General features: G+C 43.0%; 1 protein-coding gene across 3 annotated transcripts in view; it reads left to right on the forward strand.

Annotated features, from left to right (window-relative positions):
- The first annotated feature begins 8,201 nt into the window (after positions 1-8,201).
- The window catches only part of GPR63 (G protein-coupled receptor 63), a 48,655-nt gene continuing 34,017 nt past the window's right edge, over positions 8,202-22,839 (forward strand). For 2 of the 3 annotated variants that reach the window (XM_081907008.1, XM_081907006.1), the window contains exon 1: positions 8,202-8,651. The gene's annotated coding sequence lies outside the window, so the exon portion shown is untranslated. Of the gene's footprint in view, positions 8,652-19,858; positions 19,911-22,839 lie in introns of those variants that run through there. The other variant, XM_081907007.1, reaches the window with a different exon arrangement.

The raw sequence follows: 22,839 nt of genomic DNA on the forward strand, positions 1-22,839 counted from the left end.
CTGGCAAGGCTTTGTTGTTCAGAGCTGTGCCTACTCTACATTCACTGTTATCACTCAGGAAATAGGTACCAGCATATGCTGTCCCAGTTACCATGGTTTCCATGCAGACACAGTGCTGCTCAGAAAGGAAACAATTAAGCTTAATTTTATATTCACTACTTAAAACACTTTAGGCTTCACAATCTCCCCCATCTCTCCCCCCACCCTGCAACCATCCATCCACACAGGATTGCAGTCTCTGTTACATATAGAAACATTGCCATGACTTGCTTGAATTTTCTACTTTTTCAAACAACAACAACACAAACTTAATTCCCTCCCTTCTTCTCCCGCAATCCTGAATGCAAAAAAATAAATGCTGTCACAAAGATTCCTTTATGAAGGATGGCTGAGTATTAGGAGCTGAAGCTTTAGAAAATTACAGGTTTTGACTCCCTCTGAAAGCTGATGGGATGCATATTTCAGAGTGAGAGCTCAACAATATCTCCTAATCAGCAAAGGGCTGCAATTGGCTCACAGGCGAGACAAAATTGCACGAAACTTCCATTAGCTCCAGGTCAAAACTGTAGCAAATTTACATTTAAAAGGCCGGTTTCCATTTCAGTTAGTAACAAAGCTATCCAGTATTCACACTAGCTGGTGCAGTGCAGTGTTTGCACCCTTCACAACAATTGTTGTCAGTGCTGAGATAATGCTGGTGCTTAGGACCAAGATAACCGGTAACAGGTTACACCTCTTCTAAGCATATTTCAGGTGCTTAGAATGATTCCCAAAGTAGTAAATTGTAAAGCATTATGGTTGCAATCCAAAGAATCAATATGCAGGCATGGGGTATGGCTGACACAGCACCTAGAAATATCAGGTAGCTTGGACTGTTTCACAAAGCCCCATATCATACAAAACCATTTTCACACTGCTTCCCCCCCACTCCCACCCAATTTGGTAGATTGTGGACTGTGGAAATAATGCACACAGCTTTTCCATTGAAAGAATCCAATACAAATTTGCAAGGGAAACATCCCTATATTTTGGTCCTTGCCCTAAAAGCAGTGAGGAAACCCTTGAATACAAGAGAACTGCATGCACACACGTGAAATCATGAAAAACCACAATGTGAAGAAATGCACAATAAAAAGCAGTGCAAACACGGTTAAGATTTTAAAAATGGGCAACAAGCACCTTTAAAGCTAGGCATCATTCTAAGAATTTTGGCTATATCTAGGGCATCGTCCTTTTCATTATGACTGGAGGCACTGGCAGAATATTGCTACACAGTAGTTTAAGAGATGTGTTTTTCTCTCTGGGAGAGAGGGAAATAAATATTATCTTGGCCATAGCAAAGGCATTTTCTTCTCACCTTGGTTGCCCGTAGGTTACTTCTAGAGGCGCACCAAACAACAGTGTGAAAGAATTATCTCACCTTCGATGCCCACTGTAGTTTATTTTGAAAGGGCTAGCATTTAGATCTTTCCCAAGGCTTCTAGTTCTCTCTATTAGGCAAAGCTTCTTCAAAAGGTACAAACAGGTGCCCAGGGGACCAGTGGCTTTTCTCTATGATTTTCACACAGGAGTAGGCAAGGCAAAGCACACTTGGTTGGCATCCTGCAGGGACAACCCTACAGACAATGAGGTACCAAATGGAAATGGTAGGATTTTGAACTGTGCAACTTCAGACTGCCAGGGGGAAGATTCCAAGTGCTAAAAAGTTCTACATATGTAATGGAACTAGGCATCCGAAGCGGGTGGGTTTGATAAAATACTTTCCCTCTGATATGCTAGCATTACTCCCTCAGCCTGAAAACATTATAAAGAAAAGAGCACCCCGCTTATGGCTTGCAGCAGTTCTCAACCTGTGGGTCCCCAGATGTTGTTGGAGTACAACTCCCATCATCCCTGAGCTCTGGCCTTGCTAGCTAGGGGTGATGGGAGTTGTAGTTCAACAACATCTGGGGACCCACAGGTTGAGAAAGGCTGGAAAGCAATAGTCCTCTGCAATACACAGGAACAGCTTCGTCCAAACTGAATGGCCTGAAGATGCTGCTGGACTACAACCAGCCCAATCAGCATGAGGTCATGGGAGTTAGTCTGTCAGCACCTGGAGGGCACCAGGATTGGGAAAATCTGATGTAGAATCTCTCAGAGGTTACCAGGTAGACATTCACTGGTTCAAGCAGTGGCATGTGGTCATTGGACTAGGCTAGCCCCCTAAAAGTTCCCCTGGAGCACGCTTCCCAAGGCCCGGGAAGCTTCTGCCTGGCTTAGTGAGGGAGATGTGATGCTTGGGCAGATCCAAGAGCCCACCTTCACAAAGCCTGCCAGTGGGATCATGGGAGTTATAGTTCCATGATCCCATGCCCAGCTTTGGGAAGGAGGCTAGAGGGCTCCAGCATTCTGTCAGAGCCCTGAACCCTCCTTCCTAAAGCCTGTGAAACTTCTGCCCAACTTAGGGAGGTGTGATGCTCTAGCACGCAACATCAGAATGCCAAGATGTCACACATGTGACTCCCCCTCCCCCAATCGTCCTCGCAAGCTGGCATCTCTGGGCCTAACTTCCCCAACAAATAATTTCACTGCACACCACTGACCTCAGGCATGGAAAGGGAGATGCCACCTTTGGCCACAGTTGCTGTCTATTTTGGAAGTGGAGCTTCCTGAATTCAGAACCCTCACCAGGAAAGTGGGAGAAGAAAACCAGGCTAACCTTATAACATTAACTTCAACATGCCCTCTGCACAGTACAGTGCTGAAGCATGTCTATTCACATCTCAAAGCATCAAAGCGGATTTGGTGGTGGATGGCCCCCGCAGGATACTGTGGAAGGGATTTGTGTGCTTTTGTGCTCCTCCTTGGCCTGCTGTTCTCTTTCTTGCTACCTATATTTGCATCGACATACTGTACACTTGGCCTGGTTTCTGCTGTTGCTATGGTGCCTAACTTTTTAAGGGCAGAAACCAACAAAACTTCCTTGGGAAAAAGAGGCCGAGTTGTCAGAAGTTGATTAATAGGTCTTTTTCTGTGAGGACACTGCAAAGTGTTTGTACTCAGGCTTCCTGGCCGTAATGAAAGCAAGTGCCTAATTCCCAGGGTACCATGTTTGATTCTAGCACGGCAATTCCATTTAATTCATACAGCCTTGCTAAATTAATCTAATTTGAGGATTTGTTCCAATGTACACTGCTCTTCCATCTACATTTCTGCCCAGTGTTGGTAAGGAGCATTCTGCTCTGCAGTTTAAATTTTCTGATTCACAGAGCAGTCAGTTGAACTCTTCCTGACAGCAAACTACTTGCTTGATTTACTGGAATGCATTCAAACTATTATAAGAAAGCAGTTGCACAAATTTTTATCATCTCAAGAATCTTCCTGTTGCTATCTGAGAATTGTCACTACATCTGCAATATATTTTGGGATGTGTGAATGTGCTGTGGGACAGTGGCAAAGCATCTGCAGAAGGTTTCAAGCTCAATCCCTGGCATATCCAGATAACTCAAGTGTACCATATTTTTCGCCCTATAGGACTCACTTTTTCCCCTCCAAAAATGAAGGGGAAATGTGTGTGCGTCCTATGGGGCAAATGCAGGCCTTCGCTGAAGCCTGGAGAGCGAGAGGCGTCGGTGCGCATCGACCCCACCGCACAGTGCCCGGTCCCAAGGCTTGCAGCCTGCAGCCTGCAGCCTGCAGCCCAAAGCACGGGGCATGCTCCGGAGCCCGCCTCGTGCTTCGGGCAGATGTCCGCAAGCCTTGCACGCCCGGTGGGAGGTCCCGCCAGGCTCGCAAGGCTTGCGGGCAGCAGTCTGTTCTGGGGGCTGGGGGGGGGGATAATTTTTTTAAAAAAAATCCCCCCCCCCAAGCTAGGTGCGTCCTATGGGCCAGTGCGCCCTATAGGGCGAAAAATACGGTAACTCATAAGAAGCAAGGTGAACAACTGGTACAGTGCATTGTGAGCCAGCTGCCTTATGGGAAAAGCCTTATAGGAAAAGTTGACACCTGCAATAAAATCCGTATCTTCTAGCATGAATGTTACTGTTCAAGATTCATGTAGCCAACAATGTCATCCTCTAGGATAGTATAAGCTGTAAGCAGCTTGAGTAAGTCATTCCCCTCCACCTCAGTTTTTCATCTCCACTCAAAAGACACTCAACAAGATAGCTCAGTTGGTAGAGCATGAGACTTAGGGTTACAGGTTTGAGCTCCATGTTGGGCAAAATGATTTCTCAAAATGCTTGGCTGATCCTAGACCATTGTAACTTTTCTAAGTGTACATGCATTAATTAAACATGCTAATGGTCAATGATGTCTTATCTGCAAGTCTAGAGCAAATCAGACCTGCCTACCATAATTTTATGAATAAAAATAAAATGAAAATAAGGCAGATAAAGATATCTCAGATAGTTGAAGGTGGTATGATAGAAGGATCACTTCTCTATGCTGTACTAACTGTCATCAATCACAGTTCACATATTTTGTTCTGGACTTAGTTGCTAGTCATCATTTGTGATAACATTTGCTTCCCTCTGTCTTAAGTACTCTCTGGAGTTGGGAGAGGTCAGTCACTTACTTCATGCTCACCTTTGGCAACGTTTGGCGGCATCCATAAACACTTCTGCTAATTTCTAAGATTGTCCCAAACCTGGAGTGAAATAACACCACGGTCTCCCTTCCCTTTAATTTTCTATGCATGCCAGAGACAATGGTCCCTTTAATTTTCTATGCATGCCAGAGACAATGGCTATCTCTCACTTTCTCAAGCAGCACTGTGGGTCTTTGCAGACATCCTTTTTAGTGCACATTCATGATGATTTGCACTCTTACTGCTATCAGGGTATCTTCAATACTATTGGTATCTGCAAGTGTTTTGGGGAGGTTGAACCACTTCATTTCCAATACAGTAGTGTATATCCTGTAATTTACTTACACAGAAAAAGATGTTGGTTCAACTACCGGTACATGTCTTTATGCAATGTTTCAAGTGAAAGCTTAAGGGGTGCTTCTGAGTGGATTTCCTTTATCACAAGGTTGGCTTTTGTTTTCTTTGTTTTCTAATCTCTGATTAGATGCCATCTAGACAAAGCAAATGCAGGGCAAGGCAACACATTATAAAATGCACAACCATTATTATTTTATAATGTCTTTTGCACACTCCAGCATACAAAGTGCTGTGTAATTCTTCTTTCATTCAAGGCCATGTTTTTAGATATTTGTTTCTCATTGGATTCTTCAGTAGTGAGAGGATCACAGCTGATTTTCCTGAAACGTTAACTATGAAATGCTTTAGAATAAACAGGGCAGTATTTAACTACTCTTTTTAGACTTGCAAGTACCCTTCATGCTTTTAGAGTACTTTGGGAATAACAACAGATTCGCTGCTGTGTGTGCATCATAAAAACGTACATTGTGGGGAATTTCCTCTTATCTGCTTCTTACTATTTATCTGCTTCTTACTATTTAACAACAACTTGAGAAAATGCCCTTCCTACAGTATTTGTGAAAGGCTCTGTTTAGAAAGGCTTTCTAGTATTATACTAGTATTCTAGTATTATAAATTGAAAGCAGGCAAGGTCTTGAGTAGATTTCAGTGATAATAGGTTGGCCCAACAGGAGCCTTGCTCATATAACTGCTAGAAGCTAATCAACAGGTTGATGATGAATCATCACTTTGTCATGGTGAGTGCGCTTGCACATTCCTATGATCCTTGTGAGCAAAGCCATCAAGAGTCTCATACTCTCAGCAGGGTCACCCATGATCCTACACTTTGTCAAAGGGGAACTCACCACCAGAGTAGATATTATATACTGAACAGATGGAAAGCACTTTCACCTGGGTAGGTTGAAAGCAAAGAGTAAGGTTACCATAACTTCTGTCACAGAGCTTCAGTATGTTGATGACAACGTAGTGTGTGAACACTGAGAGGATGACCTCCAAACCATCCTAAGTATCTTCGCAGAAGTTTACAAAAGGCTTGGCCTATCACACAACACCCAAAAAAACAAGCATAAAACAACCCCTCTGAAGCCACAAATCCAACTCAATAGTGTGCCGTTGGAAAGTGTCAATCACTTCTCCTACCTGGGCAGTTATCTTTCCACAAGGGCTGACATTGATGTCGAAATCCAGCATCACCTGAGCTCTGCGAGTGCAGCTTTCTCCTGACTGAAGTGCAGAGTGTTTCAGGACCAGGACATTCACAGGGGATCCAAAATGCTTGTTTACAAAGCTATTGTACTACCCACCTTACTGCATGCTTGTGAAACATGGACAACTTATAAAAGCCATCTCCAACTCCTTGAAGGATTCCATCAACAATGTCTCCGAAATTTTTTACACATCACTTGGGAAGACAGGCGAACTAATGCCAGTGTAATGGAAGAAGCAAAGATTACCATTGTCGAAGCAATGATTCTTCAACATCAACTTTGTTGGACTGGTCATGTTGTTCAGATGCCTGATTATCGTCTTCCAAAGCAACTAATCTATTCCAAACTTAAAAATTGAAAGCGTAATGCTGGTGGTCAACAAAAGGCAACCTGCAAATCTAAAAAAAAATGTAGTATAAACATTGACTACTGGGAAACACTGGCCTGCGAGTGCTCCAATTGGAGAACAGTCTTTAGCAAAGGTGTCATGGACTCTGAAGACACTCAAACTCAGGACAAAAGGGAGAAACGTGCTAAGAGGAAAGCACGTTTGGCAAACCCTCACTGTGATCAACCTATGTCCCCACTGTGGAAAGACGTGTGGATTCAGAATTGGCCACACAGTTACTTATGGACTCACTAAGACCATGTTCATGGAAGACAACCTTATTTGGCTACGAGTGATCACCAAAGAAGAGAAGAAGCTAAACATGTGTTGGACCACCCTGTCTGCTGCCAAGCTCTTCCTAATACTGTTGTAGGATGCAACAATATCATTATGCAGTTGTTTTATGGCATAATAAGTGCAACTTGTATTAATACATTATGTTCAGGGAGCAGGGAAAACTAAAAATGAATGGCCCTGATCTATAAATGTCCATGTGCAACAAAGCATAGTTGTTTTGAAGAGAAGTGGCTGGAGAAGTGGAATTAAATCTATATTGCACATCAAGTAGAGAGTAGGGCTACTGAGCAGAACACACTGCATTAGAATATGAAAGGCTATCTGAAAGCCATCAGAGTAGCACAGTTGGTAGAGCATGAGACTCTTAATCTAATGGGTCATGGGTTTGAGCCCTATGTTGGGCAAAATATTCCTGCATTGCAGCCAGTTGGATTTGATGACCCCCTTCCAACCAAAGGAGCCAACTTCTAGGGGCCAATGTCCCTTCGCCTCCCAATAAAATATTTGAGGGAGCCAGCCCCCCACCCCAAATTGATAAGCACTGCCATTCAAATGGGTGGGTGCAGCATCTTGTGATCAATATTTTATTCAAGTTGGCACCCCTGATTCCAACTTTCCAATTCTATGCTTCTGTGATTCTGCGGCCCTGTCTGGGTTGTGTGTCCCTTTACTACCATGCATAGATGCCAACTCCCTAGGAGCACCCACAAAATTCCCCATAAAGGGGCCGGACATCCACAAATGTTGGTGCCTGGGCCATGCACGCTGCATGGCACCCATGGCCCTGAGCACCTGCGGTCAAAGGGCCAAGTTGGCACTCCTGCTACCACGCCCTATTTTTACCTCACAACTGAGATACTGAGATCGCTTTCGGCCACATCGCTATTGGGTTAGTGGGCAAAGCTATGACCATATGGCCTGTTCTTCTGAGCGTGAAAATTGCAATTAACAACTAAAAAAAGTTTATGTACTTCCCAAAACACTGGCTGATTTTTTTGTTTTGTTTTGTTCGCTAAGCCACCGCAACGCCTGGGGTTTCTCTGGCTGGCGACAGGCAAGAGACCCGTCGTCCTTCCTTCCTTGGACTCTTCTCTTGGGCACCTTCCCCCTCCCCTCCATGGCAGAAAAAGCCAGCGAGGCTCCGGCTCCGCTTCTCACGACACCGAGCCGGCCGCTCTTCTGCGCCAAAGGCAGCGTTTACAGCAGCGGCAAGAAGAGGCCCGCGCGCCTCGGAAGGAGCCTCGCGCCGTCCAGGGAAGACGGAGAGAGAGGTAGAGAGCGCGCCGGCTCGCTTGCGCGCGACGCTCGGGCGCCCCGCCAGCCTCCGCCCACCCGGGCCCTTGGCTCCGCCCCGGGAGCTGGCGACGCCGGCGACTCGTTCATCTCGCCCAGGAGCGAGGCTGGGGCGGGAGGGGGAGCGGGCAGGTTCCTTCTGCCTTCCGCGAGCAGCTGTCTCGCCCGGATAGGCTCGCGGAGCGAATGGGGCGGCTGCGCTGAGGAGGGGTCGGCGGCTGCGTGGGTGGATGGGAGTGGGGGGAAAGGCGGGCTGGGCTGAGGGGTGAACCCAGCCAGAGAGAGAGAGAGAGAGACCCCGCTCCAGCTCGCAGGCGATGCTCCTCACTTGCTGCCTTGGCCGTCTCCTCCTCCCCCCGGCTTGGAAGCTTTTGTTCTTCTCTCCACTTTGGGGCAGAGGCGAAGTGCTGCAGCCGCCGCCGCCGCCGAAGCCTCGGCTTCCCGGGTCTCTTGTCCGCCAGGAAAGTTCCCGGAGGCAGCAGCCCTCGACTCGCGCGTCCGCCTGCCCAGGACCGGGGCTTGTTATTGTTGTTTCGAGGTGAGGTTAAATCTCAGGGGGAAGAGGAGGCGGTTGGATGGGCAGGAGCAGATGGAGCCGCGTGTGGCTCCCTGGAGCGGGGCTGCGAACGGAGCGAGGGCGAGGGGCTCGAGCGAAACCTCGCCGCGATTCGGAGATGCTGGACTTGGGATCCTGTCCTCCTCCCCCTCCTCGCTCCCGACTTCATATCTTAGAGCACATGCTGCTAGGGGGGAGGGGAGGGGAGGTTGGATGCGATCTAGATACTCCTTCATCACCTTAAAGGGTAGATCTCTCCCCGCAGCTCTTTCAATGCATTCTTGGGGGGGGGGGGAGTAGAGATGGGGATGCACGTTGGTGATGGTGAGTGTGAAATGAAGGGAGCGTTGGATTTACCAGTGTGCGCGCACATATATTTATACATATACATCCACACAGACACAGACAGGGTGCCAACTTGAACAAAATATTGGGGGGGGGGAGGTAAGCCCTGCCCTGCATAATCAATCACAAGACCCGTTTGAATGGCAGTGCCCTTCAATTTGGGGTGGTGGTGGCCCCCTCTAATATTTTATTTGGGGGGGGCAAAGACCTGTCAGCTCTTAGGAGTTGGCTCCTATGTATTCTGACTACAGAACCAAGGGATGGTATTTATATATATATATATATGTATGGTGGTGCTATATGGATGGATGTGTGTTGTTTTGCAAGGTGCCAGAGTACTTTTTGAAAACCCAAATTAGGACCAGATGGATTCCATTGCCTTAATTTCTAAAATCAGAGGTCTGCAGTAAGTCCTAGATGTATTGAGGACTGACGCCTCAGACTTCAGCTTTGGCCTTTAATTAATTCCTGCTAAACCCTCCCTGTCTCAAATTAAACTTTGTCTAAAACACCAAGGGCAACTGCAGCATCCTTGGCAGTGGTTAAAGAATTGGTGTGTTTAAGTCATTCGGGCACATTAGCTATTCCTTAATACACTTTCACTATCCTCTGTTGCTACAGAGTTATTAGAACCAGAGTGGTAGGGAATTGCATGATTCAGATTTAAACCACATTCCCCCCCCCCCGCCCCCGTGTGTCCTCCATGTTGGTATTCTGACTACAGAACCAAGGGATGGTATTTAGAAGTGAAATGATATTACTGTATGTACAAACTTACTGTTATGTGGTGGGTTAATAAGGGCTTTCAAACTTCACATACTTATGCTGGCTTTCCTGAAGTGGTGAAATATTGAATCCTGGTTAAAAGGAGAGGAAGTCCTTCACTTCTGAATAGTTGAGGTCCCTTAACCACATTTTTAAAAGCTGTTAAAAAGAGCTATAACAGAACAGTTTTATATTATATATATATAAATAAAATACACACACACACAAAACATCTGTATGTTGCTCCATAACATAGCAGTTTTTTTCACTGGACAGTGTTCAGTGGGACTTACTCCAGTGTAAGTGTGTAACCTGGGAGTAAGTCTCACTGAGCTTATGCATGTATGGACATGTAATGTAAAGCACTAATTTATTTCCTTAGTATGTGTTAAGTTTATCTTGTTTTTCTCCCTTTCAGTTTCTGACAGGTAAATCTGGGTTGACTTTATAGCCATGCATTCTGATTATTGAAAGGGGACTGTTTTTGTAGTCATTTGTCGGTAAATGTGGGGGGGGGGGTTTGGCAACTGCTTATAGGGTGAAATATGTATATTTTAGGAGGGCTGTAATTCAGGTAGGTGGTGAAGGCTCCCTGCCATCTTGTAAGGGAAAGTAAATTCACAGCTAAAATGTAACTTCAGAACCAGGGTACTTCAGCTGAATTCAACAGGACATGCAATTTGATGTGCTTCAAACTAACCCTGTGAATGGTTATTTGGGAGCCCTATTTAGACGCATGGGATCTATGTTTCCTGCAAGTATGTCTTGCAGTGTTACTCTAGCCGGTGTGCATGCTACTGTATGTAATATCAGAACATTTGAATTGTTCTATATTTCCTTATTGCAAAGCTTTTTTCTGGTGGCAGCGTGGTTTGTGATGCCAGAATGAATACAGTTCAAGTGTACACTACTTGCATATCACCACCTGTAAGTTAGTTATTTCTTAGAGCGTGTTGCTGCCTGAATTCATCCTTAGAGAGTTGAAATTCTACTGCAGCTTGCTAATGCTGTAAATGACTAAGGTTACGTATAACAGGTAGGCTCTTTGATTAGGCAAACTAGTGAGCATATGCTTCTGTATAGTATACTTTTTCTGCTGTAATATTTTGGTATGGGTAATAACTTTTAGGAAAAGAGTTTACTCGCATTCTTTGTACTGAGATACTTCATGGAGATAAATAAAAGGCAATTTGTGAAAGCAACAATATTACTTTTTGCAGAACTGTATTTTAATTTAAAACATCCCTCCAGAGTTTCTAACTCACCACATCAGGTGCAGCTTACCAGCCATGTGACCTCAGGGAGGCAACAAAACTTGGTGGGTTTTATCAAGCATGTGGCAGGATGCCTATGTGGCTGCTAGGCTGCATTAGGCCTTGTGGGTTGCAAGTGGTACAGGCATGTCAGAACAGCTCACTCCTGCTTTGTCATGAAGACTGCAGTGTGCATTCCCAAGAGGAATGTGGAAAAGTTATTCTCTTTAACTCTTTTTATATATTACGTTTTATTAAGTTTCCAGGCTGCAGAGTTCATGACAAACTGGAGAATAAGGCACTGATATAGTGTAGATTACTGCATTAAAACCACTTTTGAAGTGTTCTCTGGATGAGATTACTTCCAAACAAGTAACTACGGAATTACAGCCTTTCCCCCCATAGATTGGATAGGCTGTGTCTGGATCTCTCTTTAATAAGTGAGATAGATATTTCCAATGTTAATTTGAAAAGCCAACCAGTGTGCCTACAGTATGTAACTTTCCCTGTTGCACATATTCCAAATAATGCTTATTTCTTTGAGAGATGCAGGGGCGTACTAAGTGTGGGGCGGAGGGGGTGGGTTGCCCCAGGTGCCACTCTGGGTGTGTGTGTGACAAGATGGCCCCTGCTTCCCCCCAGCTGTAGAGATGCCGAGGGTGTGCGTAGTCAGTATGGGCGCTGCTTGTGCGGTGTCTGTATGGGCTGCTCTCACCGTGCAAGCGGGAGTCCATATGGAGTGTGCATGTGCAGCATCCCATACGGACTGCGCACGTGTGGCATTCTGAATGGAGTGCGCATGCATGGCAGTCCGTACAGACGTCTCACATGCGTCACCGGGCGGTTCCTCCACCACTGGAGAGATGGGCAAGTTACTAAAGTGTATGACAGCATTTCATCCTATGTATAAGTGCCAGTAGAACATTTGGAAATTTTACTTCTTTAAATCATTCAGTAGCATTTTTGATACTTTTATATAATCGTGGTTATTTTAGCAATGCGAGCAAGAGTTCAAAATCTTAAGTGGGACCTTACTCCCATGTGAGGTGTTTAGGATTGGGATATGAAGATCTAGTTCACCTGAATGCTTGTCTCAGTTGTCATGACTTCATTGTAGGTTGTTCAGTGAGTTGTTTCTGACTTGATGATGTAGTATTAAAACGGTTAATTTTAACTGGTGGAAGGACAGGGCTAGCTAGCATGATCCCAGTCTGTGTTCCTGTGCTATTAGAGTAGCCTTAGGTAAAGATCCCATGAACTAGCAATCTTAAACTAAAAACTGTGGCTAAGATTTCAATCCATATACCTTTACTGCAGTAAATGATTTGTCATTACTGTATATAACATGGATATAAATATCCCAGGTTTTCCATCGTTTATTGTCCTGTTCAGAGAAGTAGAAGAACTGTTGTTGCTTAAGTCTTGTCTTTGTTAATGCTCCCCTTTAGCCTCTCTGCTCATCAAAAGAATGCAGTTGGGGTTCAAATGAGCTGCACTATATCAATGTTGTGATGTATGGGTATGACCAAATCAGTGGCTTTTCAGAAATCAGCCATTCTCCACATCAATCTGTAGTCTGTCCAGAGTTAGCATTCAAAGAATGGCCTGGGGACTTATGGCACTGTCACAAAATTAAACTTAAGCACATCTGTGCTGGTCAGTGGTTTGGGTGGAAGTCAGCGCAGAACACGAAAGAGATATATATCTATAATAAATGAGTTCTGTAATTTTCTAGGGATCTCTTTTCCATGAGAGTTTATACTTCAGTAAAGAAGTGCAAACATTCCTACAATAAGTCTGGCTCCAAGTCTCAAAGTATGCTCCTTGCTAGTGTTTAACAAGCTATTTGCTTTTTATCACTATGTAGTCATAATGTTGCCCCCACTTTGGGGCTGTGTCGCTGCAATAAAATAATAATAAACTCTTGGGTTCCCAATACCAAAAAAGAGGAAGCTTACACACACAGGAAATGCACAAAAACTTTTCAGGCAATATTTAAACCAGAAATGGGAACCTGTGGCCTCCTGGCATTCTTGGACTCTAACTTGCATCACCCTGACTTTTTGCCAAGTGGGCTGGCATTGTTGGAGTTGGAGTCCAACAGCCTTAGGCGCTAACATCTAAAAGCAATATGCTGAGTATTCAACTCAGCAGTTTTCTGGTTGGACGGTAATATGCAGATTTTTTCAGAACTACCAAATTTTCACCCACAACCTTTTATCTTGGAAACATCCCCGCTGCTTGTCTTAGTAGCTTCTGTGTATGGGCCAAACATTCACTTTCATCCTCAAAAAGGAGACCCTTGCACAACACTCATTTCTTTTGAGTTTATTTAGCTTGTGCAGGAGAACTTCCTGGATGACTGCACTCTTTGCCAGTACTTTGGCTGTTAACAAGCGCATATTCAGAGATTCAAGTGTTGAGTACCATGAGTATTCAAACTTGTGTCCATTAACCTGCTTATTTTGCACAGTAGCCAAACTTTAGCATTCATCAATGGATAAATGTTTTTTTAAACAGGCTAGTTGTCTTTTAGTCTATGGCATTAAAGTGAAACTCTTAATGGCTTAAGAGGCCCTCAGGTCTTTTAAGTTAATAAAGTTTATAACCTTTCCAGACTTCCTGTTATGGACTGCATAGCTGGCAACTTGATTTGTGAAATGCAGAGTAATCAACCATCCAGAAGTCTTAAAGACAAAGCACACTTGGGCTGCAAGTCTGAATCTCATTATATGTATATTAGATTATACTGGAATCAGCAGGGTTTACACATAACAGCATACAGTAGTAACTCAGGTTAAGAACTTAATTTGTTTTGCAGGTCTGTTCTTAACCTGAAACTGTTCTTAACCTGAGGTACCATTTTAGCTAATGGGGCCTCCCGCTGCCGCCGTGCCACCGGAGCATGATTTCTGTTCTCATCCTGAAGCAAAGTTCTTAACCCGAGGTACTATTTCTGGGTTAGCGGAGTCTGTAACCTGAAGCGTCTGTAACCTGAAGCGTCTGTAACCCAAGGTACCACTGTATAGGACTCCAGTCATAAATTGTGGGCCAGCAAATTAAAATGCCTTCTCCTTGACATTTTAGATTTGGAAGTGTGGGCGCTTTTTATTTTTTTAAAAATAGGTTATTTATAGCACTTGTATTCTGATGTTACATAGTACAGCAGAGGACTGTGCCATATGCTTATGTGAATCATTGATTCACCTCTAAGACCTTATTAATGCAACCTTTTTGGTTTAATGCTTAATTCATCTCTGCTCCAGTTGTGTTCCAGAAGTTTGTGCTGCCTAAGAATCTGTGTGGTTTTTTGATGCATCGGTTCAAGTATGGGATGGCTGAACCTGGAAAGAAGGAATAGACTTTGTTCCTGTGCTGGGTTTGAGAACTATACAGCTGCAGGAATAATTTTTTTTCTGGTGGGGCAGGAGGGATGAGAGTTGCTTCTGAAGGAGTAGGAAATCTAATACTGACTCAGTAGGAAAAGACTTCATTGATTCCTTTTGGCTTTTGAAATGGATACCATGCTGTGAAGATACAATATTACTAGTGCTTTTAGTATGGAGCTTAGTAATTCAGCCACAAAAGTGCTATGTGTAGAACTAGATTCCAGATCCTCCATTTTTGCCTCTTAGAGCAAGATTGTTTTCTCCTGCACTGGAGGGTAAGGACCTGAACCAATGGCTTCAAGTTACAAGGAAGGAGATTCTGACAAAACATCAGGAATGACTTTATGATTCTAAGAGCTTGTTTGACAGTGGAACAGATGCCTTCAGAAGGTGGTGGACTCTCCTTCCTTGGAGGTTTCGAAGCAGAGGTTGGATGATCATTTGCAATTGATGCTTAAGTTGAGATTCTTGCATTGCAGGAGGTTAGACTAGATCACCCTTGTGGTCACTCCCAGCTCTACAATTCTATGATTCCATGATAATAACTTTAGTAAAATAACCATTCTAGTGTGCATAGGACATTTATTTTTATGTTTTTGATGAGGTTCTAATCATACAGCCACCATCTGCAGCCTCCAATGGTACAGTATAGGAGCAGTTTTACTATGCAATGAGCTTTTTTGTCTAGAGAGTGTCTCAGTAACTTATAATTGAAATAAATTGTAAATTATCCTAAATGGTACTAAATCCCTAATGTAGCTGAATAGTTTAAAATACTTCTGCAAGAACAAATAAGTTCTAAGCTACTCTTCCATGAAATTATCTTTAGCCAATTTTAGGTTTTGTGTGTTTTACAAAAATGGCACAATAGCAATCAAGAGTAGGTTAGCTCCAGCTTTTTGTGGAACAAAGGCTTATCACTAGCTCTACCCAAATCCTATTTTAGCATCCGTATGCAGAATATTCTGGTTAGCTTTGCTAACATGTTTTATGCTATAAGAATTACTGCCCCAAAATGCACTCTGAGTAGCTTCAGGCAGTCAAAAGAAGTGTTAGAAAGGAGCACAGGTGAGTTGTACCTTCTCTCATTCTTGCTTAAAACATCTGAAGCTGAGACTATGCACCTGCATCCATAGGATGATGTTCAGATCACACAAACACACACTTATCTCATCATGAAAGATGGTGTGGGCTCACTTACAGATGTCCTAAACAAGAGCCAGTATGGATTTTCCAATCACTGCTGTTAGTTTGGAACACTGACTGGCATGTTTAGTTATAATTTTCTGCAGCTGACTCACAGTATGTGCTATAGAGCAAGCTCCCACACCACCCTGAATCTGTGGTGATGGTGTAGGACTTTCTTCCCCCCTGCCCAGAGGCTCGGAATAGTCCTAGCCAATGACGACTCCTTACATTGCCAAATAGTTTTCTAAATTTGCTTCCATATTTTTTTAAGCACCATCTCCCAGTTTATTGTTCTCCTTCCTGCCTCCATATATATATTGTACAGAGCTTTCTATATTTTATTTAAAATTGCATTAAGATTACAGTGGTACCTCTCAGGTTAAGTACTTAATTCGTTCCGGAGGTCCGTACTTAACCTGAAACTGTTCTTAACCTGAAGCACCAGTTTAGCTAATGGGGCCTCCCGCTGCTGCCACGCCGCTGGAGCACGATTTCTGTTCTCATCCTGAAGCAAAGTTCTTAACCCGAGGTAATATTTCTGGGTTAGCGGAGTCTGTAACCTGAAGCGTATGTAACCTGAAGCATGTGTAACCTGAGGTACCACTGTATGCAGAATTATGGTGTGATTTCTAAGTGTTAGGTGAAATCTAGGATTTTCCCCTTCCTGAATGGAGGTAGCTTCTTTCCACTGAATGAGGGTTAGGTTTACAAACAGGGTGCTTCTGTGAGTAGAAGCACTTTCATGAAGCAAAAATGTTGGATATCATCTAAAATGCTGAATGTGTACTTACACTGGTTTTTCTTGTCTTAAGATAAGAATTGGGAATAGGCTGCAATGACGAATGCAGATTAAGTAAGGACACTCAGATGCAAACGTATTTGCGTCCTGCTACCAACTAAATTGCTTTCAGCATGAGTGTTTGAAAATGTGTTTCAATGTCCATATCCACATTCTGCTTCTACGGCTTGTGCAACCGTAACTAGTACTGGATGTGGAATGACAATTTTCCAGTGACAGAAATGTCACTAAAAGAAAAGGAGAAAGAAATCCACACTGAAATGTAAAGGCAAAGTCTAGCGCTTGGAATGCTGTAAAGTGCAGGTGAGGGATTTATTTGCATTGTATTTTCAATCACAACCATTGAAAAATAAAAGCTTGATAGTCAGACCTTCTGACACCTACACCAGCCAGGACATATGATGTCAGTCAAAGCTCTACCCACATGAACACAATAAAAATGGGATACCATAGGGAAAATTTACTGTGCCAGATTATCACAGAATTTAGAAGGTAGTGGAGGTGGAAAGCGTAAGATCTATTAATACCATGATAACCACCACAAATGAGCATAGGAGTGATGGATTTCAATACCTAGTCTGGTCTGGAATGAAGCAGGTGAAACGGAAGTGCATTTGGTTATATGAACTTAAAGGAAGTAGACAATAGATGTAATTAAAAAGTGAAGGTGTTCTAGGGAGAGCCAGGGAGCTCTTTCCTGTCAAGGGCTGGATTTGCTAGGGGGAAATCATTATTCAGGGGTTGCATGCCACCAAAGGGAAGGATTCTTTAACCCTCTCTGCCAACCCCTTTTTACTTTCCCTCTTAGTTTCATTGGGAACAGATTATTGTTGCCAGAAATCTGAACTGATCACTTGTGTTGACTCTCCGCCTCCCTGCACCCCTCCATCTGATTTTGCTCGATTGTCCTCCTGGTTTTCCCATCCTTCCCTCTGGGTGCTCTTCCCACCCAAGTCTGCATGAAAGCCAAGGATCACATGTTCCCTGTCTCTGGGCCAGGGCAAGGAAAGTGACAGAAGATAGCATAGAAAAGGAGAAGAGCCTGCAAATGCAAGTGGATTCAGAGATGGGTATAATGGCCGGGTTGGGCATTTTGTGTGTGTGGCTGATAGCAGTATCAGTCTTGACTGTGCCAAGCACAGCTACAGATGGCATAAATGAGGAATGGTGGAGAGGGATGAAGGAGCTGAAAGCAGATAAACACACATGGAAAGTGGGAAGGTGTGTGGGAGAGCTGTACAGATCCAAATCTGAAATAACAGTGAAACTAAGACTCTGAGACCAAGAGATTTGAGACTACTTTTACTTTACGTGGCGGCCTCCGTACTACATGGCCAACTGCTTTTGAAACAGGGAGTTTCAAAAGCTGGTTATGACATGTCTGTTCAAAGAAAACAGACCCTTGTGTAAGCCTAATTAGTCCATTTTATCCCAAGTATGATCTGGAGAGCATTTGTTCTGTGTAATGCACTTATTCCTCATTTGCCAAGCAACTTGTCCAATCGTAGCCCATTGAAACAAGTGGGAAAGAGCTTCAAAAGTTTTGCTTTGTTAAATTACATTATTGTAACCTTCATTCTACATCAAACTGAGGGCAGAAACCTCAAAATCTTTTGCTGTTTACTGTGTCTGGTGCCTAGTGTGCGTGTCTGGCAGAGACCGGTGTTCAAAATACTTTGAGCAAACCTAAACTGGTAGCCATTTGATGTTTCAGTTGTGGGCTGATCATAATAAGCATTTTATATATAATAATCCAGGCTCTCTCCCCAATTATTTACAGCTAGCCACACTATTTGTTTTATTAGCGTGATTAATTATGTTAGTGATTTTGCATGAGTGGTAGTATAAATTCCTTTGTAGTCTATTTCTGGTGTAGATAGGAACATGGTTGTAAAATTTAGAAGCCTGTAGCCAGATGGATTAAAGTGTTGCTAAGGAAACAGACTTGGAAATGAAGTGGCAGCAGACTGTCCACAGAACATCATGCTGTTTGGAACTGGTATTTTAGATTCATGCAGATAGATAAAACAGAAGTATGAAATATTAATTTCCTGACTTTTTGAAAATACCATGTTAATTTTTATTGCTCATTAATGTATACAAAGAACTCTACATGCTTTCCCTGTATCACAAAAAGTGAGAAGTCTACAGCAGTTTAAAGGGCACTCCAGTGGTTGGCCTCATCTAGGTACAGATGTGGTCCATCACCTGCTTAACTTAAGCAGTGATACGGGTCCCAGTTAATGTACATGTTTCTCAGGACTTGAGTGTTGGAAGAGCAGTGATAGTCGTAATGTTAACAGAATTTAATTCATCTTGAAAATACAAGTGACGTTTGGATCTGTTTAGCAATGTTGGAAGATGGTGACTTGCTCAAGGAAACTTTGTGTCTTGCCAGATGATGGGTAACAGTTAAATTATACATTTTTTAAAAATGAGGGATCAACCATTGCACATTTTTTTTGCTCCAGCAGTCTTAGATGCAATCTGAAACCTGTTTAGCACCTAAGAGAGCCTAATATGCATTTCTACTACTTTCTCCCAAATTCCATCTGTAGACTGACTAAATGCAGATTACGTGAGTTCAATGTCAACTGACATTTTTCTCCCTTGCTTGGTTTACCACCAAGCTTGATGAAATGTTCTGGAGCTCAAAAACTTGCACATTATTTTGTGTCATTTTGGGTTGGTTATCAGGCAACCCCCCCCCGCCAGACAGTGTGCAAGGGTTTGAGTTTGGGCCAATGTGGCTTATGGGAATCTTTCCTGTAAGCCAACATGTCTACCTTTGCTATTCAAAAGGTGTTCCTTCCTTCTCAGATGATTCCTTGTATATACAGGGGCAAAGCAAAACGACTCAGTGCCTCTTTGGGGAAATATAGTTGAAGAAGGCTTTCAAGCAGGGAAGTTGCACACCAGGAAGGGAGCCTGGCTTTTTGTTACAGTTTGATTTTTTTTATGTTAACTTCTATTCTGCTCAAGAGCTAACTTTATTTATTTATTTTAGAATCATTTGGGAAATGCTTTTGGTATTAACACGAGGTGGAATTCAGCCCCACGCTCTTCCAGTCATTCCATCTGCGTGAGGGTTGCTGCTTCCCTCTGCACTCTGTTCTGGGGTATTTCTGCCCCCCCCCCCGCTAAACCTATTGCAGGGTGCATGGGGGGAGGAGAGCGGGGAAAGCCCTGTCATGTAAGGTGGAAGTTCTTGCTAATGGGGTTGGCTAGGTGAATCACGCTCCCTGTATTTTCAACTGCACCAAAGCTGTTTTTTTCTTTGTTGGGTTTGGGGGCTTAGGTCTTCCCCTCCCCCCATTGCTTAGTATTGACACTGCTACCATTCCCCCCCCCCATTTTTGCTTATCTGGAATTTTCATAGACTGAAAATCATTATTCTGTGGAATTTACTACCAAGCATATGTTCTGAGGATTGTATTTTTATTCATGTCAAGCAGGTGTTTCCTGTGAACCTATTTGGCATGGATTTCTGAGGAGTTGATAGGTGAGCATAGGATTTAGCTCTATTGTGTGGAGCCCATTTTTTTTGTTTCCTCAATTTGGTGGGAGAATGTTGGCAGTAAAAAAGTACAGTAGTTCATGTAATGCAAACAAAAGTTATGAGGCCTTGATCTCAATGTGAAGTGAAAACCATTTTGGGTGTCCTATTATGCCTTTTCTGATTGCATTCTTAATAATAAATGGTTATCTACTTTGCCTACTCTCATGCAGGCTGCAGTGTGTGGGTGGAATTTCTGTGTTTCCAGACAGAGTTATTGTTGGATGCTGGGCTGAGTGCGGGCATAAAGCCCATTTGAATCTAGAGGGGCTGCTCTGGAGTAAATGGGCTGTGGATCATAGCCGCATTATGCTGATGCTGAATTGCCAGGTATGAATCCAGCAGTTTTGAGAATGCTCACCAAACTGCACTGTTCCATACTATAGATCTGTAAAATCTATACATTTTATATATTTATAGTCCCACTAGGACCTGGACTGTAAATTTCACAGATCTATAGGCCAAGACAGTGTAGCTACATATAATTGTTGCCACCATGGATAGGATATAGACAACCAGCATTCAGGTCTGGGCTTTTGGCTAATGCCTGATTTGGTTGACTGTTGGGGCCGGGCTTGCTTTGATTTGCTCTGCCTATAAAGTTTGAGAATCAACTAAGACTGCAGTCCTTTAATAGCTTACCTGACAGTAAGACCCATTTAACTTCTGATTCTTAACGCCTTGTGAAGATGTACATTGTATGTTAAACTGTGATGTTTAGAGACAAGTAGTGAATTACATACAGTGGTACCTTGGGTTACAGACGCTTCAGGTTACGGACTCTGCTAACCCAGAAATAGTACTTTGTGTTAAGAACTTTGCTTAAAGATGAGAACAAAAATTGTGTGGCAGCGGCGTGGTGGCAGCGGGAGGCCCCATTAACTAGAGTGGTACCTCAGATTAAGAACAGACCTCCAGAACGAATTAAGTTCTTAACCCGAGGTATCACTGTATTTCCAGTACTACTGATAGGAATAATTGTTTGAATCTAGTACAGAAACTATATGACATGCTGTCTTGACGTTTTATTAACTTTTAGCCTCTATGATTGCAGGCAATGCTTTAGAGCAGTGCATAAGCCCCTTTCACATGCTAGGGTCTTTTCACCAGCATAGTGATCAGTATCTTCCTTCATGATATTGTCCATAAGCATCTGGGTTGGAAGAACAGCCAGTGGGGATGGACTTTTTATGGTAACAGCTCTTACTAGAATAGATTGAAGCAACTTCTTCGGGAATTACTGAAGATGTTGGCTGTAGGGGAAGCTCTTCTAAGTTCTGGCAGTGCTGACTGCTTGCTAGCAGTCATGTTTCATACAACTGGCATATTGGACTAGTCTGTGAGATACTATTGCAATTTATTGCTGATATTTACTTACCTTTGTTCAGCAGAACAGCAATGATAAATCTTTATTAGTAATTACAGGATGTCATCTGTCCAACAATCTTTGACTTCATTTGAGCCACAAGCGTTAGTCTGTCAGTTATTGAATTAATGCTGAAACAAATGAAAGAGCTGTCTAGGCTGATAAGTTTTTGAAAGAGAAAATCAAATAGTGATTATTTCCTTGAGAATGCAGTTTTCCCCCCATTAAAATTTTATTGTTCTTTTATAATCTCTTCCTTCATAAATTGGATGTACGTAATAATGTCATTTACTTAGGTCACAGAACTGGGGGAGAAAACTTCTAAGATGGCTTCATGACCCCTTTGAGCTATTATTTCCCTTTGAAGGGAATAAGAGCCTTCCTAAGTACCCAATTTATTTTTGTTTTTATGGTTACATAAATAATAGCAGTGAAAGGCTTGGTATAGGGTGCAACTGACTGCTCTTACAATCCATCGACTCAATTTTTAAAAACCAGCACCAGATTAACATTTTTATCCCAGGTAAACAGTATCTTGTTCATGAAGTATAAAAGAACATACAAATTGTTTTAAGATGAGAGGTTGAAACAAGTTACTATCACTTCCTTCATTTTATATTTGGTATCTGAAGAAGTGTGCATGCACACGAAAGCTCATACCAAGAACTGACTTAGTTGGTCTTTAAGGTGCTACTGGAAGGAATTTTTTTTGTTTTGACTATGGCAGACCAACACGGCTACCTATCTGTAACTTCATTTTATCTGAATGTAATAATGAAGTTCAGCCATTACATAGGGGGAAATGTGTGGGAATGCATTAGATACTTGCAACTTGGTGGTCTTTGGACTGCCACTTAGACTGCAATCCTGACCCTGCTTACCTGGGAGTAAGTCCCACAGAATACAGTAGGACCTACTTCTGAGTAAACATGGTTAGGATTGTGCTGTAACTCAACTTCATCCTTACTGAAGATTTTGGTAAAGATTTTACTTTTATTTTTACTGCAGATTCATGTGTTATGGGACATTGTACCATTGCTGAAATAGGTCCTACATTTTTAAGGCTATGCTTGCACATTGTGGCTTTTACTGCAAAAGCGGTAGTTGTCACAAAAAGTCCCTCTTCCGTACTGCTGCACTTACAAACATGTGCGCACAAACATTTCCACTGCTCTATTGAGACATCACCACAGCAGATCTCAAGCAGGCACACAAAGATGGCTTAAGAAAGTCATTGGTTCCCAAACCATTTCCCCCATGAACCACTTGGAATTTGCTGAGTGTCTTGGAGGACCACTTAATAATTTTTCTGCCTCTTGTAGCAATTGTAATGAACTGTACTAGATGCTGTATATGGAACACAGTTTGGAAACCCCTGGCCTAACTGATTCTTCATTCTCCAGGAGGGAGGTGAATTTCTAGACCTTCTCCCTCTCCTGGTGCTATTACATTAATTCACATGAACTTTAGTTCAGTTGAGCTTACAGACCACCTATGCTTCAAAAATCA

This window comes from Podarcis melisellensis (genome assembly GCF_964234715.1).
Source record: "Podarcis melisellensis genome assembly, chromosome: 3".
NCBI classification, from domain to species: domain Eukaryota; kingdom Metazoa; phylum Chordata; class Lepidosauria; order Squamata; family Lacertidae; genus Podarcis; species Podarcis melisellensis.